Here is a 12,163-nt window from a genome sequence, read left to right on the forward strand (position 1 = left end):
CTCCTCTCTCAAAAATAAAATAAAAACATGAAAGAAAAATTAAAGGCGGTGTGTTAGGAGCCAGGTGCCTAATACCATGGTTGAAATCAAGAGACACAAGCAAGATTGGTAGAACTGCTTTGCACAGCCAGAACACGGACACACTGTTTAAATATGTGCAGCCTTCTCTTATCTGTCTCTCTCTCACTTTTTTTCTGTTGTCAGACTGAGGCCACTTTAATAGCTGCTGCAGCTACTCAAACAGAGGAAGAGAGCCAAGCTCATGCTCTAACCATCCCTAAACTCTAAATAATTGGTAAGAGGTGGCGCATTGCCTGACCAACGCTGCAGTTGGAGAACACAGGCCTTTGCTCCCCGAGGACACTTACCTGGTGCAAGACTGGTGGATGAAGAGAAGTCCTAGCAGCCCCCAAAGACACTCTGGTTAGGCCTCATCTGTCACTGCCCTTGCTCCCCACTGTCCCTCAGGACATCTAAATATATCTAGGGTGTTTATGGAGAGTTGAATTTTAGTTCTAGATTTCCTTTCCCGTCTTCCATGTCTATCTTCTTTCTCTGTCCCCTTCGTCTCTTCATTTGTTAAACTTCCCTCTTTCCCGCCAGACCCTCATCACCGTGTGCTTTGATGAAACCCACAAGCCATCACAAGCATTTCTGGGCAGTATTTTATGGTCGTTAAGGACTAGGGCCCGGCGTCAGACAAACTAGGCCCTGGTTTCATATTGCCGTTCCACTTACTACCTACCTGTGGGGCCTTGCGAAGTCAGTCAAAAGTTCCAAGCCTCAATTTCTCCATCTGTAAAAGAGAGATCATAATAATATCTACTTGATTGGGTAGCTGTGGGGATAAAATGAGGCCATCACGTGAAGCTCGGGGTCTGCCACGTAGTCATCTGTTACGATGACTATATATGATGTTAAAAATCCATATGCTTTTCTCTTGATATTCTGTCTTTTGTCGCAGGGGGGCCCGGTTGAGAATTTAGAAGGGGAGGAGGAAAAGATATTTTTTTTCCTCGCTTATAACGGCAAATCAAAGGTACTGTTGCACATTTGCTCTCAATCCAACATAGAAACTGATAAGGTTCAGGACATGCAACCCCAAAATATGGCCCTTTGGTATACTGAATAGCTTAAGCTGAAGGAGTTTGGGAAGGCGGAGGGTTAGGGGGGACTCTCTGGCCTCCCTAGTCTCCCTTGAAGCAGGTCATAGGAGTCTCGTGGGAGAGGTGCCCTCCATAGACCTTGAGGAAAAGGCATCCTTACCTCCAAGGAAGGAGGGACTCTGAGAAGAATCCAAACAACAAACTTTGCTGTTTCTCTCACTTTACTACTCTCCGCTCATAGCCCTTCATCTTAAAACATTTTCAGAAGTTCTCATTTTTGGTCAAACAGTATAAAAACACTCAGGTATAACGGTTTCCCTGGGTCCTCATCTCTTCATGAAGGCTCCTGTGTTATGCCAAACTTGTATTTAAAAATCCGTATGCTTTTCTCTTGATATTCTGTCTTTTGTCACGGGGGCCCCGGTTGAGAATTTAGAAGGGGAGGAGGAAAAGATTTTTTTTTTTCCTCACCTATAATGGCAAATCAAAGACAGTGGTCACACATACCACATCATTTTTTTTTTAAATTACAATCAACTTTGTTTCTCCATCTATGATCTGGGGAGAGACCCCACCAAGAAACCATTGTTGGGTTGTTTAAAGAATTAGAACAAGATACTTTCCATGCAGGTAGAGCTCTCACAAACATGGGAACATTCCTAAAACCCGCCAGACTTTCTGCAAGAAGCGTGGCAAGCACCAGTCCCACAAAGTGACACAAAGGGCCACATTACAAGAAGGGCAAGGACTCTCTGTATGCCCAGGGAAAGCGGCGTTGTGACAGGAAGCAGAGAGGCTAAGGTAGGCAGACTGATTTTTCAAAACAAGGCTAAAATTACAAAGAAGTGCTGAGGCTTGAATGTGTTGATTCTAGCTGTGTTTTAAAGAGAATGCTGGCTATTAAGAGAAGCAAGCATTTTGATAAGAGGAGAAAGTGATCTAGCTCTAAATGTCATATTTGTTTTATTATGAAGACAATATAATCTTGAGATTATGTTCACTTTAAAAAAAAAAAAAAAGAGGGGCCCCTAGGTGGCTCAGTAGGTTGAGTGTCCAACTCTTGGTTTTGGCTCAGGTCACGATCCCAGAGTCACAGGATCAAGCCCTGCATAAGGCTCTGAGCTGAAAGTGCAGAGCCTGTTTGGGAGTCTCTCTCTTCCTCTCTCTCTCTGTGCTCTTCCCCACTTATGCTCTGTCTCAAAATAAATAAATAAATAAATAAATAAACATTAAAAAAAAAAAAGAATTATAAGGATGCCTGACTGGCTCAGTGGGTAGAGAGCATGTGGCTTTTGATCTTCAGATCATAAGTTCAAGCCCCATGTTGTGTATAGAGTTTACTTAAAAAAAAAATACACAGGATATGCATGTGTGTAGTGCAATGCCTGGTTTATAGCCAAGAATTGCAATATATCATTATTATTATCTTACTTTATTAATTCATCTTTGAAGTGGGGTGTATCATGAAATAATTCACATAACTAACATGACTTTGTTCAAAGGTTGCAAATTCTTAGGCTTCCAGCTAATGTAATGATCACTAGCTGTAATCAGAGAGCTCATTTGATATTATTCAGGATTAGTTTATCTAACATTTGGATTTATGTTTCATTCTAAGGAAACATCAGCAGAAACATACCACTGTGAGCAACAAAATAATGTTTTCCTGCTGTTACTGTAAAACTACATTGTGCTCATTCCTTCCTTTCCAAAATAGGACATTCTGATCCTGTGATAATGTTCTACCAAAGGAATTTATTTATTTTGCACCAAATGATTCGTGTAGATGAGTTCATTTCTTGTGCTGAAGACGGGTCTAACATAGCTAGGGCTTCTTGCTGTGGTCTCACTGACTTGCTGTCATCCAACTGGCTAGAAAACACAGGAATTATCTGGCTCAGCAAGAAGAAAACCAGCTTTTCGAAAGAAATTCTTTTGGGGCATTCTCTCAAGTTTGATGAATATGTTATTTACCGATTGCTTAAGAAAAATGTAAAATGGAAGAAATGGTCATTCCTTAGGAAATTACTGAACACTCAGTGGACTTGAGCAGATTACATTTCACATGGCAAAAAATAGATCTAGTTTTAAAAATCAAGCTTTTGTTTATTTGAGGCTGAAATAAATGAATGTGAATAGTATTTTTTAAATTTTATTTATTTATTTTAAATATGTCTACACCAACATGGGGCTCGAACTCATGACCCCAAGATCAAGAGTCACATGCTTCTCTGACTGAGTCAGCCGGGCACCCCAGAACGTGAAGATTCTTGTAAATATTTTAATAAAAGTTTAAAATGGACAGACACCCTCTACAATCATTTTCTCCCCCTCCTAGTGTTCTGGGAGATGCAATACCCTTCTGAAGAAATCTTTTTTTATAGTGCTTGGCATATTATAATCCTTCCTATGATATAATCAATTTTAAGTGTGTGCTGGGGTTTTGAATCTTGCCCTAGTCAATCTCTCAAAAACAAAAACAAAAAAAAAAACAAAGGCAAACCATGGAGAAATGCCATGTTTATACATAAAATATCATTCCAGAGCAAGGCCCCTCTCCTAGATAAGGTGAGAAGAACTTCGTCATTTTACTACCTTCTAAAGTTTCCCCATCTTCTTGGTTAGTGCATGTGAAGGACTATACTGAAGTACACATTTTGTGTGTGAGCATGTTGATAACGAGAAAATGACCCGGGAGGTGAAGGGCTATTTGAACAGGGCTAATGAAATGGAAGCCCATGTGGGGCAGAAAGATAATCAAACAGAAAAGTTATGTTTAACATTCGTTATCTGATTGGGTAAAAGTACATAATTTATTATTTGTTTTTTAGTTTTTTAAATTTATTTTGAGAGAGAGAGCTTGAGGGAAGGGCAGAGAGAGAAGTAGAAAGAGAGAGGCTCTCAAGCAGGCTCCGCACCATCCGAGTGGAGTCTGACATGGGGCTCAAACTCACAAACCACAAGATCATGATTTGAGCCAAAATCAAGAGTCAGACGCTTAACTGACTGAGCCAGCCAGGCGCCCCAAGAGTAAATAATTTATATCAACTTAGTATTTTTCATAATGTAGCTAAACAATTGATTTGATTAAGCTTTTATTTCCTGAACTTGCTGGTTGTTTTGGATTGAGGAGAAAATCACCAGCTCTATTTTCAGATGTTACTTCTAAATGAACTCTTCTCTGACCACCAGCCTGTCCCTCAGTCTCCATGAAGGTCACTGCTCTATATGCTTTACTTGTAATTGTTAGTTACATATTCGAATACTTAATAAATGTCCCTCCTCCAATAGGCTGTGGTCTTTGCTTGCCTTTATATCCCTAGAGCCTAGCTCAGAGCCTGGCAAATAGTAGAGTTCAATAATATTTATTGCCTGGTTAAAAGCCTACTTAGTGACTTTTGATAGAAGACATTTATGTCAGTGGCATCTTGACAGTAACTAACAATAATTTTTATCTGAGAAGGCAAAGGTGAGTTTGAAGCGAGAATTCAATTTCTTGATAGTCATCAAATTATTAGTTCCTGTGTTCAGCTCCTCTTTTTTATTAGAGGTGTTAAAAGAATGTTGAGTACTTAGGAAAGCTAGCTTCCCTCCTTCTGAAGGATGTGTTAAATCTGTTCAGCCACTTAATTAGACAAGGACTTTCAGTTGACAATGGGTCTTACTTCCAGGGAAAGGTGACGAAATTTTCCTCTAAAATCTTACAAAAGCAAACTAGCTTACTATTTCATGAGTAACTCCTAATTAAAACCAGGTCACCCGGGGGCACCTGGCTGGTTCCACCAGTGGAGTGTGCAACTCTTGGTCTTGGGGTTGTGAGTTCGAGCATCATGTAGGGTATAGAGAACTTAAAGATAAAAATCTTAAAAAAAAAAAAGAACAGGTAAATAAAAAATAAATAAAATCAGTTCACCTAACCACATGCAAAAGGACGCAAATACCAGGCACACCTATTTATATAATACCATTTAACACATTACAGTAATGCCTAACATTTTCTGCACACTTGGGAAGTACTAACACAACGTTAAGCCATTTCACGTGCATTTTCACATTTAATTCTCTCAACAACCCTGTGAGATACTATTATTATTTCCATGAGGCAAAGAGAGGTTGGGCATTTAGCAATAGTGTTGAAACTCAGACAAGACTTCTGGGTCTGTTTGATTTCAGAGACTTCCTTCTCAAACCTGTGCACCACCTGTCCATAGTGATTATCTGTGGATGTGTTTATCTCCCTTATTAAACTGTGAGAGCCTTACAGGCAAAGATTATGTTTTACTCATCCTTTATGTTTGTTTGTTTTTGAGAGGGATAGAGCACTCGAGACAGGTAGAGAGAGAGGAAGACAGATGATCTGAAGTGGGCTCTGCACTGATAGCAGAGAATCTGATGCAGGGCTCAAACTCACAAACCATGAGATCATGACCTGAGCCGAAGTCAGATGCTTAATGGACTGAGCCACCTAGGAGCCCCTAACATTAAATATAGTTAACTATATAAATATAAATAAACACACACAACTAACAAATATTTAGGCAAAATAAGTAATTATACATATAAGTATCCTACTATTTTTATTAAATTAGTAATCCATATTTTCTGTTGAAGTGTAAGAAACTACCATTTTGTTAGGTCAAAAATGGTCAAGTCAAATAACAGCACTTTTAAAGGGAATAACCTAATTTTTAAAATCTATGTCAACTCTTTTTTTTTTTTTTTTTTTTTTTATTTATTTCTAGGAGAGAGAGAGAGAGACAGCGTGAGCAGGGGAGGGTCAGAGAGAGAGGGAGTCACAGACTGAAACAGGCTCCAGGCTCTGAGCTGGCAGTCAGCACAGAGCCCGACGCGGGGCCCGAACCCACGAACCGCGAGATCATGACCTAAGCGAAAGTCGGACGCTCAACCGACTAAGCCACCCAGGCGCCCCAAATCTATGTCAACTCTTAATGATATAATTAGGCAGAATACTCCATTACCATAATTTTTTTTTCCTATTCAAACAGAAGTTCACCATTACAAACTGTCAAAGAGAAAGTTCTATGAAAAGTTAAGGGTGTCATATCCATAAGCACTATGTTCCAGGTCTAGGGATCCAACTTTACATACGAATTATTTTTTATGCCATTAGGGACAAGTGTGGTCCTAATGAAAATTCAACACCACACACATTTTATGAGGCTTGGCTCGAATTCTCTCTTTTCCAAGCTGCCAGGTTGCAGACCTCCTTTCAAAGTCCTTCTCCACGAAGTCCTCCCTTTTTCATAGCAACTCTGTCTTCATCCCAAGCCCTGATGCACCCCCTAGTGTTCCTCAAACACTTCTGGAATGATTATATTGCATGTGCTTATAATGATCATGTTGTGTTAAATCGTAAGGTCTATTATATGCAATTATGTCAAACATTTGAAATGGCAGAACTAAACCCAACTGATTCAGTTATTATACGAGATGATTGGTTGGCCATAGACAATTCTTTTTTTTTTTAATGTTTTTTAAACATTTTTGAGAGGCAGACAAACAGCACGAGCAGGGGAGAGGCAGAGAGAGAGGGAGACACAGAATCTGAAACAGGCTCCAGGCTCTGAGCTGGCAGCACAGAGCCCGATGCAGAGCTTGAACCCACGAACCAAGAGATCGTGACCTGAGCTGAAGGTGGACGCTTAACCAACTGAGCCACCCAGGCACCCCAAGATTTTTGTTTCTTTAAAGTAATCTCTACAGTCAATGCGAGGCTTGAACTCACAGCCCCGAGATCGTAGCCTAAGAGCCGAGCCAGCCATGTGCCCCCTAACTTCCCTCTTCCACGTGGAGATGAAACTGCGGGTAAGACAAAACAACAGAATATTTAAACCATTCAAGAGTCCTAACACACCTTATTCATTTGCTTTGTTGAATTCCTTTAGCACAAACCACGTCTTTATTTGTACATGGCCTGCAGAGAGCTGCTGTGTGCAGCACTTCATATGCTGAAATTCACACGGGCTAGTGGATTGCTGTTTTAACAATGAACAAGAGCCCATGAGGCCAACGAGGACCACATCGGATGGTTGGCTCTCCCCTCTCCATCAGTTCCCCTCACAGACAGAAACTCTTCCACAGGCAAAACCAGGTCTTATTTAACCTCTGCCTTTCCACCTTCTAATTAATCATTAATATATTATTTCAATTAATCAATTAATATATTAATTAGGCTGATGGTAGGAAGGTATAATTTCTTACAAAACATTGGTGCCTGAATCATGTATACTCTGTTCCAACTGGCACTATTTTCTTTACCAATGAAGAGCATTTTTCATCGTATTTGAGAATCAATGGAATAATCAGAACATACTATGATAATTGAAGCATATGAAAAAACAGTTTGAGTGAGAGATTTGTCTTGATTAATATTTATTAGGTATCCACTGTGTGTGATGGGTATCCATTATATAGATCTCACTGAGCAGTGACTTAGCCAGAGATTTAAAAAGGACGCAGGGGGAGGTGGATTGTACTGCTGGAAGAAACCTGGCCCATCCATTTTATTTTAGAGAAAAGGAAACTGAGGTCCTAAAGGTTTGCTCTGCTTCCAGCCATGGAACCTGCTAAAAGCATAGTTGGTATTAGATCTCTGGGGTGACAGGCAAAAATCAAAATAGCAAGTGTGAAAGACGTGCCCTCACAGATTTGAAGCATATTTGGAAACTGTCCAATTCCAGGGAATGCTGTTAGGTGTGCCTGGGTGGCTCAGTTGGTTGAGCGTCCAATGGTTTTGTCTCATGTCATGATCTCCCAGTCGTGAGATCGTGCCCTGCATCGGGCTCTGTGCTGACAGCGTGGGGCCTGCTTGGGATTCTTCTCTCCCTCTGCGTCTCCACAGTTTGTGCGTGTGCATGCACGCACATACACTCTCTCCAAATAAATAAATAAAAACAAATAAATAAAATTAAAAAAAAAGAGATAATGTTGTTAGTAATCTTCATTTAACCAGTTCTGGTTTTTTTCTATCTATTGCATTTTTATACTATCAGCTTTTAGTGTACTCAGACTTCACTACTTTCATTTGAAGTTTTGTAAGGCAGAAACTGTTAACTAAAGTTAATGTCAACAAAGAAACCAGGTGAATTAGAACTGAAGAGGCCCCCATGAGATCAAATGATTTAACTTTTTTGTGGTTTTCATGAAAATTGAAGGCTGAAGAAAAAAAATAGGAATTTTCATTATGATAAGGTTTTTAAGTGATAAAAGTAATAGACTATTAGTGAAAGTTTAGGAAAAAAAGAGCTGTATCACATGAAGAGGTCCAGCATGCACCACTGTAGCATAAAAATTACTATTTTTATTATGATTATGATTATGATTATTTTAAGTAGGCTTCAATGCCCAGTGCAGAGCCCAGTGCAGGGCTTGAACTCACGACCCTGAGATCAAGACCTGAGCTGTGATCAAGACCTGAGGTGAAATCAAGAGTCAGAGGCTTAACTGACTGAGCCACCCAGCCACCTCTGAAAATTATTTTGAGCAGAAGGCATTTGAGGTCCCAAAATAACTTTATGAGTTGTCATAAAGACCCTCTTGGAGAGCAACCTGGGAAGACTGACCCCTTAACAGAGATGAGGTCTCCACACCACACCTAAACAGACAAGGGCCCAGTTATCTTTCTAAAAAGTCATTTGTTTTCCCATTCCTTTATTAAGGGATGGTATATAAATTAGGAAATCATAATTTATGATTTCCTTCCCTCAACTTCCTAATTAAGATGGTATATGAACACAAATTCTAATTATCTGTCCTTTTTAAAAAAAATGTGTATTTATTTTTGAGAGAGAGACAGAGCATGAGTCGGGGAGGGACAGAGAGAGAGGGAGACACAGAATCCAAAGCAGATTCCAGGCTCTGAGATGTCAGCACAGAGCCCATCGTGGGGCTTGAACCCACAAACCATGAGATCATGACCTGAGCCAAAACCAGGAGTTGGATGCTTAACCAACTGAGCACCCAGACACCCCTCTAAGTCAGCTTAGTTTGCAGGCCTTCAGAATTGAACATAAGAGAATAGAGAGAAAGTTTTCCCTCCCTAACGTACCATCAGTTTACCATCAGCACATCATAAGCTCACTACTGGCTTACCACCACTATTTTCATATTTTCTTCAGTTTTTTCAACTGCATTTACTTTTTACATAATTATTATTAATATTGTTAATATTATAAGCACCCATCCATGATGCTCCATAATCCTCCAATTATGGTTTCCTAATTCCTAAAAGATATTTCACTGAGATGCTATATAAGAAATCCTTTACTCACTTCCTACCATTGGATATTTGATTGCTTCTGATTTTTTAAAAACTACAAATAATTTGGAAAAAAGAATTTTGAGCACAAAGCTTTTCTCCTTTTAAAATTACTCCCATAGGTTATCTCCAAGTGTGTGGCCTTTGAAAAGGGAATATTGAGTTAAATATCTCCGATGACAATTAGTGGTAAAGTAACAAAGAAAATATTTGGCATTCAGTTACGAACTGAATGACTGAAGTCTCAGGTAAAATCAGAAATAAAGACCATGAGAAAACTGAAAAAGCATTTAGTGTCTGGAAGATGTGAAAACGTGACGAGAATTTATTGTCAGAGGAATTACTTGAACTGGCTAATTGAAGACCCACAGAAAGGTCCATTGGTCTTTTTTTCCCCCCACACACCAAACAAAATACTGGCGGATTCATTAAGCAACAAGTTTGGGGAAGCTTGGGCGGATGAGTTGTTTTAAGCAAAAAGGGCCAATTTGAAAGAATAATTGCTGGTAAAGGTTATTAAATTTTCATTTGGTTTTCATTAGCTTTCACTGGGAGGAAAGGATAAACTATTAGACAAAAAGCAATTGGCTCCCACCTCCCAAAAGAATAATCACGTTAGATGAACCTTTTCTCCCAGCAATTTCCCTGCATTTAGCCATTTGTCCTTCATTAGGAGAGCCCAGGTACCAATTATTCTAACAGGCAATTGATTATGAGATTTCAAAAATGCAGCAACAACAAAGAAATGTTTGTTCAGATGAACCACAAGCTATTTATCTTTAAAAGAGAGGGGGGAAAAAAACCCAACCAACCACATTTACAGCTCAGTTTAGAACTTCCCCCCTACCTTGTCATGTTAAAGAGGGTAAAATCAATTTTCAACTCAGAGCACCATTTTCTCCCACTAGTTTTCTCTAAGTGGCCTTTCCACAAATGATGTTTGATTATTTCTGAGTCACAACTACTTAAAATCCACATTTATGAGCTGTAATTTTCTAGGTAAAAGCCGAGGAAATTACTGAAAGTTCTTTGCGCCCTCCCACCCCCTCACCCCGGCAACATGCTCATGTTCTCTCTTTCGGTGTTTGAGGTTTAATCAGCAGCAGCAGTAGCAAACCTGGTTATGACCTTCCCTAAACACTGTGACAGGACCAAAAATAAGAATCTGCACATAGAGCTTTTCCTAAACTATCGGGAGTCCTTTTTTCTTGTCTGCCAGCTGGTAGTTAGTCAAAATACTGTTTTGTAAATAAATCATCTGCAGAAAATCCTCATCAGGTTGGCTGCAAATGTGTCAGTCTGAGGAAAACAAACAAGAAAGCACTTACCAGCTAATTTACTTTGAGGAGAGAAGCTATTTTGATGCCTGGGTGTGACCTCCCCGCTCCAGAATGAAATGGAGGGTGGTTTTCAGAACGGCTACGTTGTACACTCTTTCCCAGCCTCCTCATTTGGCTTTTATCTGGCTTTTGAAATGACACTGTAAGAGAGTGATGTTGGGTTTCATTTGAATGTGGTTCTTGCCTTCCTCCACCACCCTCCATAAAAATTCATCATGTATTCCAGGAAACAAGTAAGCGATGAACGAACTGCACAGATTAATTCTTTTCTCAGCGTGTATGTGTGTATAACTGAGGTTTGTTTTTTGAATGGAAACCATTGCTATTGGCTGCAGTGCCGGAGGCTGAAAAGTGATGGGAAGGCACCAATCCTTCCTTTGTTTGGTGGGCTTTTGCTTATGAAAAGTCAAGTTAAATTTCATTCTGACGTTGGACTGAAAAGAACCTTAGAATGTCAAAGGAGAGCTCTTCAATTGCACAGCAAACTGTAGGGCTCATTAGGAGAGAGATTTTACTGACTGGGTTTCAGTGTGCTTCTGACAGTGAAGAATTGTAATCACACATTAATTAGGTGTTTTAGTTTTTATTTCTTTATCTACATGGGTTGCGAGAGAACGCTCTTAGGACCTGAGGAAATTGAATGATTGGTTTTTTATCCCTCCTCTCCTTCTGTGGTCCCGGCAGATGTGAGCCTATCTGTGTATCCGAGGCAGGGCTCAGGATTGAGAAATTCACAGGATGAGAAACATGGAGGCGAGCCCTAATGTGCTTAGCTTCCCCCTGCAGAGCTAACGTGATTTTTGTAAGCTCTAACAACAGCTTGATCATGTGATATTGGAAACTGAACATTAGGTCATAAAACATGGTTAGGCCAGCTAATTGAACACTGTTAGGTGAGCTGCCAGGGACACACGCGATCTTGTATTTGACTGAAGGCTGGCAGAATATGTCACCCCAAAACATGCCTCTTTGGCATAAAGATTATTTTGAGCTGATTGTTTTGAAGACACTGCAGATGCAGAAGCAGCTCTGAAAACAGAACTGACGTTACCCTTTGGTAAAGGAACTCTATACCGATACAGGAAATTTACATTAGAAAGGGGTCCTGTATCAGGAAGAGAGCTAAGATCAGAGATGACTTTCTCACCTGAGAGACTCGTCTGCTTGGCAAGGCAACCTTTGTTTACCAAACATTTCCTCTCCTCACCTTCCTGGGAATTGCCTTCCCCGGCTTTCAGCCCCAGACCTCAATCCCTTTCCTTAGTTCTGCATGGTATGTAATCCTCAGTCTTTTGAGTCTTTTGAGTCTCATATTCTAGTGGGGCTCCCGTATATACATAATTAAAATAGGGTTTTTTCGGGGCGCCTGGGTGGCTTAGTCGGTTAAGCGTCCGACTTTCGCTTAGGTCATGATCTCACGGTTCGTGGGTTCGAGCCCC

General features: G+C 40.1%; 1 protein-coding gene across 2 annotated transcripts in view; it reads right to left on the bottom strand.

Annotated features, from left to right (window-relative positions):
- The window catches only part of GPR1 (G protein-coupled receptor 1), a 44,221-nt gene extending 33,386 nt beyond the window's left edge, over positions 1-10,835 (bottom strand). The window contains exons 1-2 of one of the 2 annotated variants that reach the window (XM_039218004.1): positions 10,713-10,835; positions 746-796 (exon numbers count right to left, since the gene is read on the bottom strand). The gene's annotated coding sequence lies outside the window, so the exon portion shown is untranslated. Of the gene's footprint in view, positions 1-745; positions 797-10,712 lie in introns of those variants that run through there. The other variant, XM_039218005.1, reaches the window with a different exon arrangement.
- Between the last annotated feature and the right edge of the window lie 1,328 nt (positions 10,836-12,163).

Source organism: Hyaena hyaena, unplaced genomic scaffold (assembly GCF_003009895.1).
Source record: "Hyaena hyaena isolate Hyena2069 unplaced genomic scaffold, ASM300989v1 scaffold_729, whole genome shotgun sequence".
Lineage (NCBI taxonomy): Eukaryota > Metazoa > Chordata > Mammalia > Carnivora > Hyaenidae > Hyaena > Hyaena hyaena.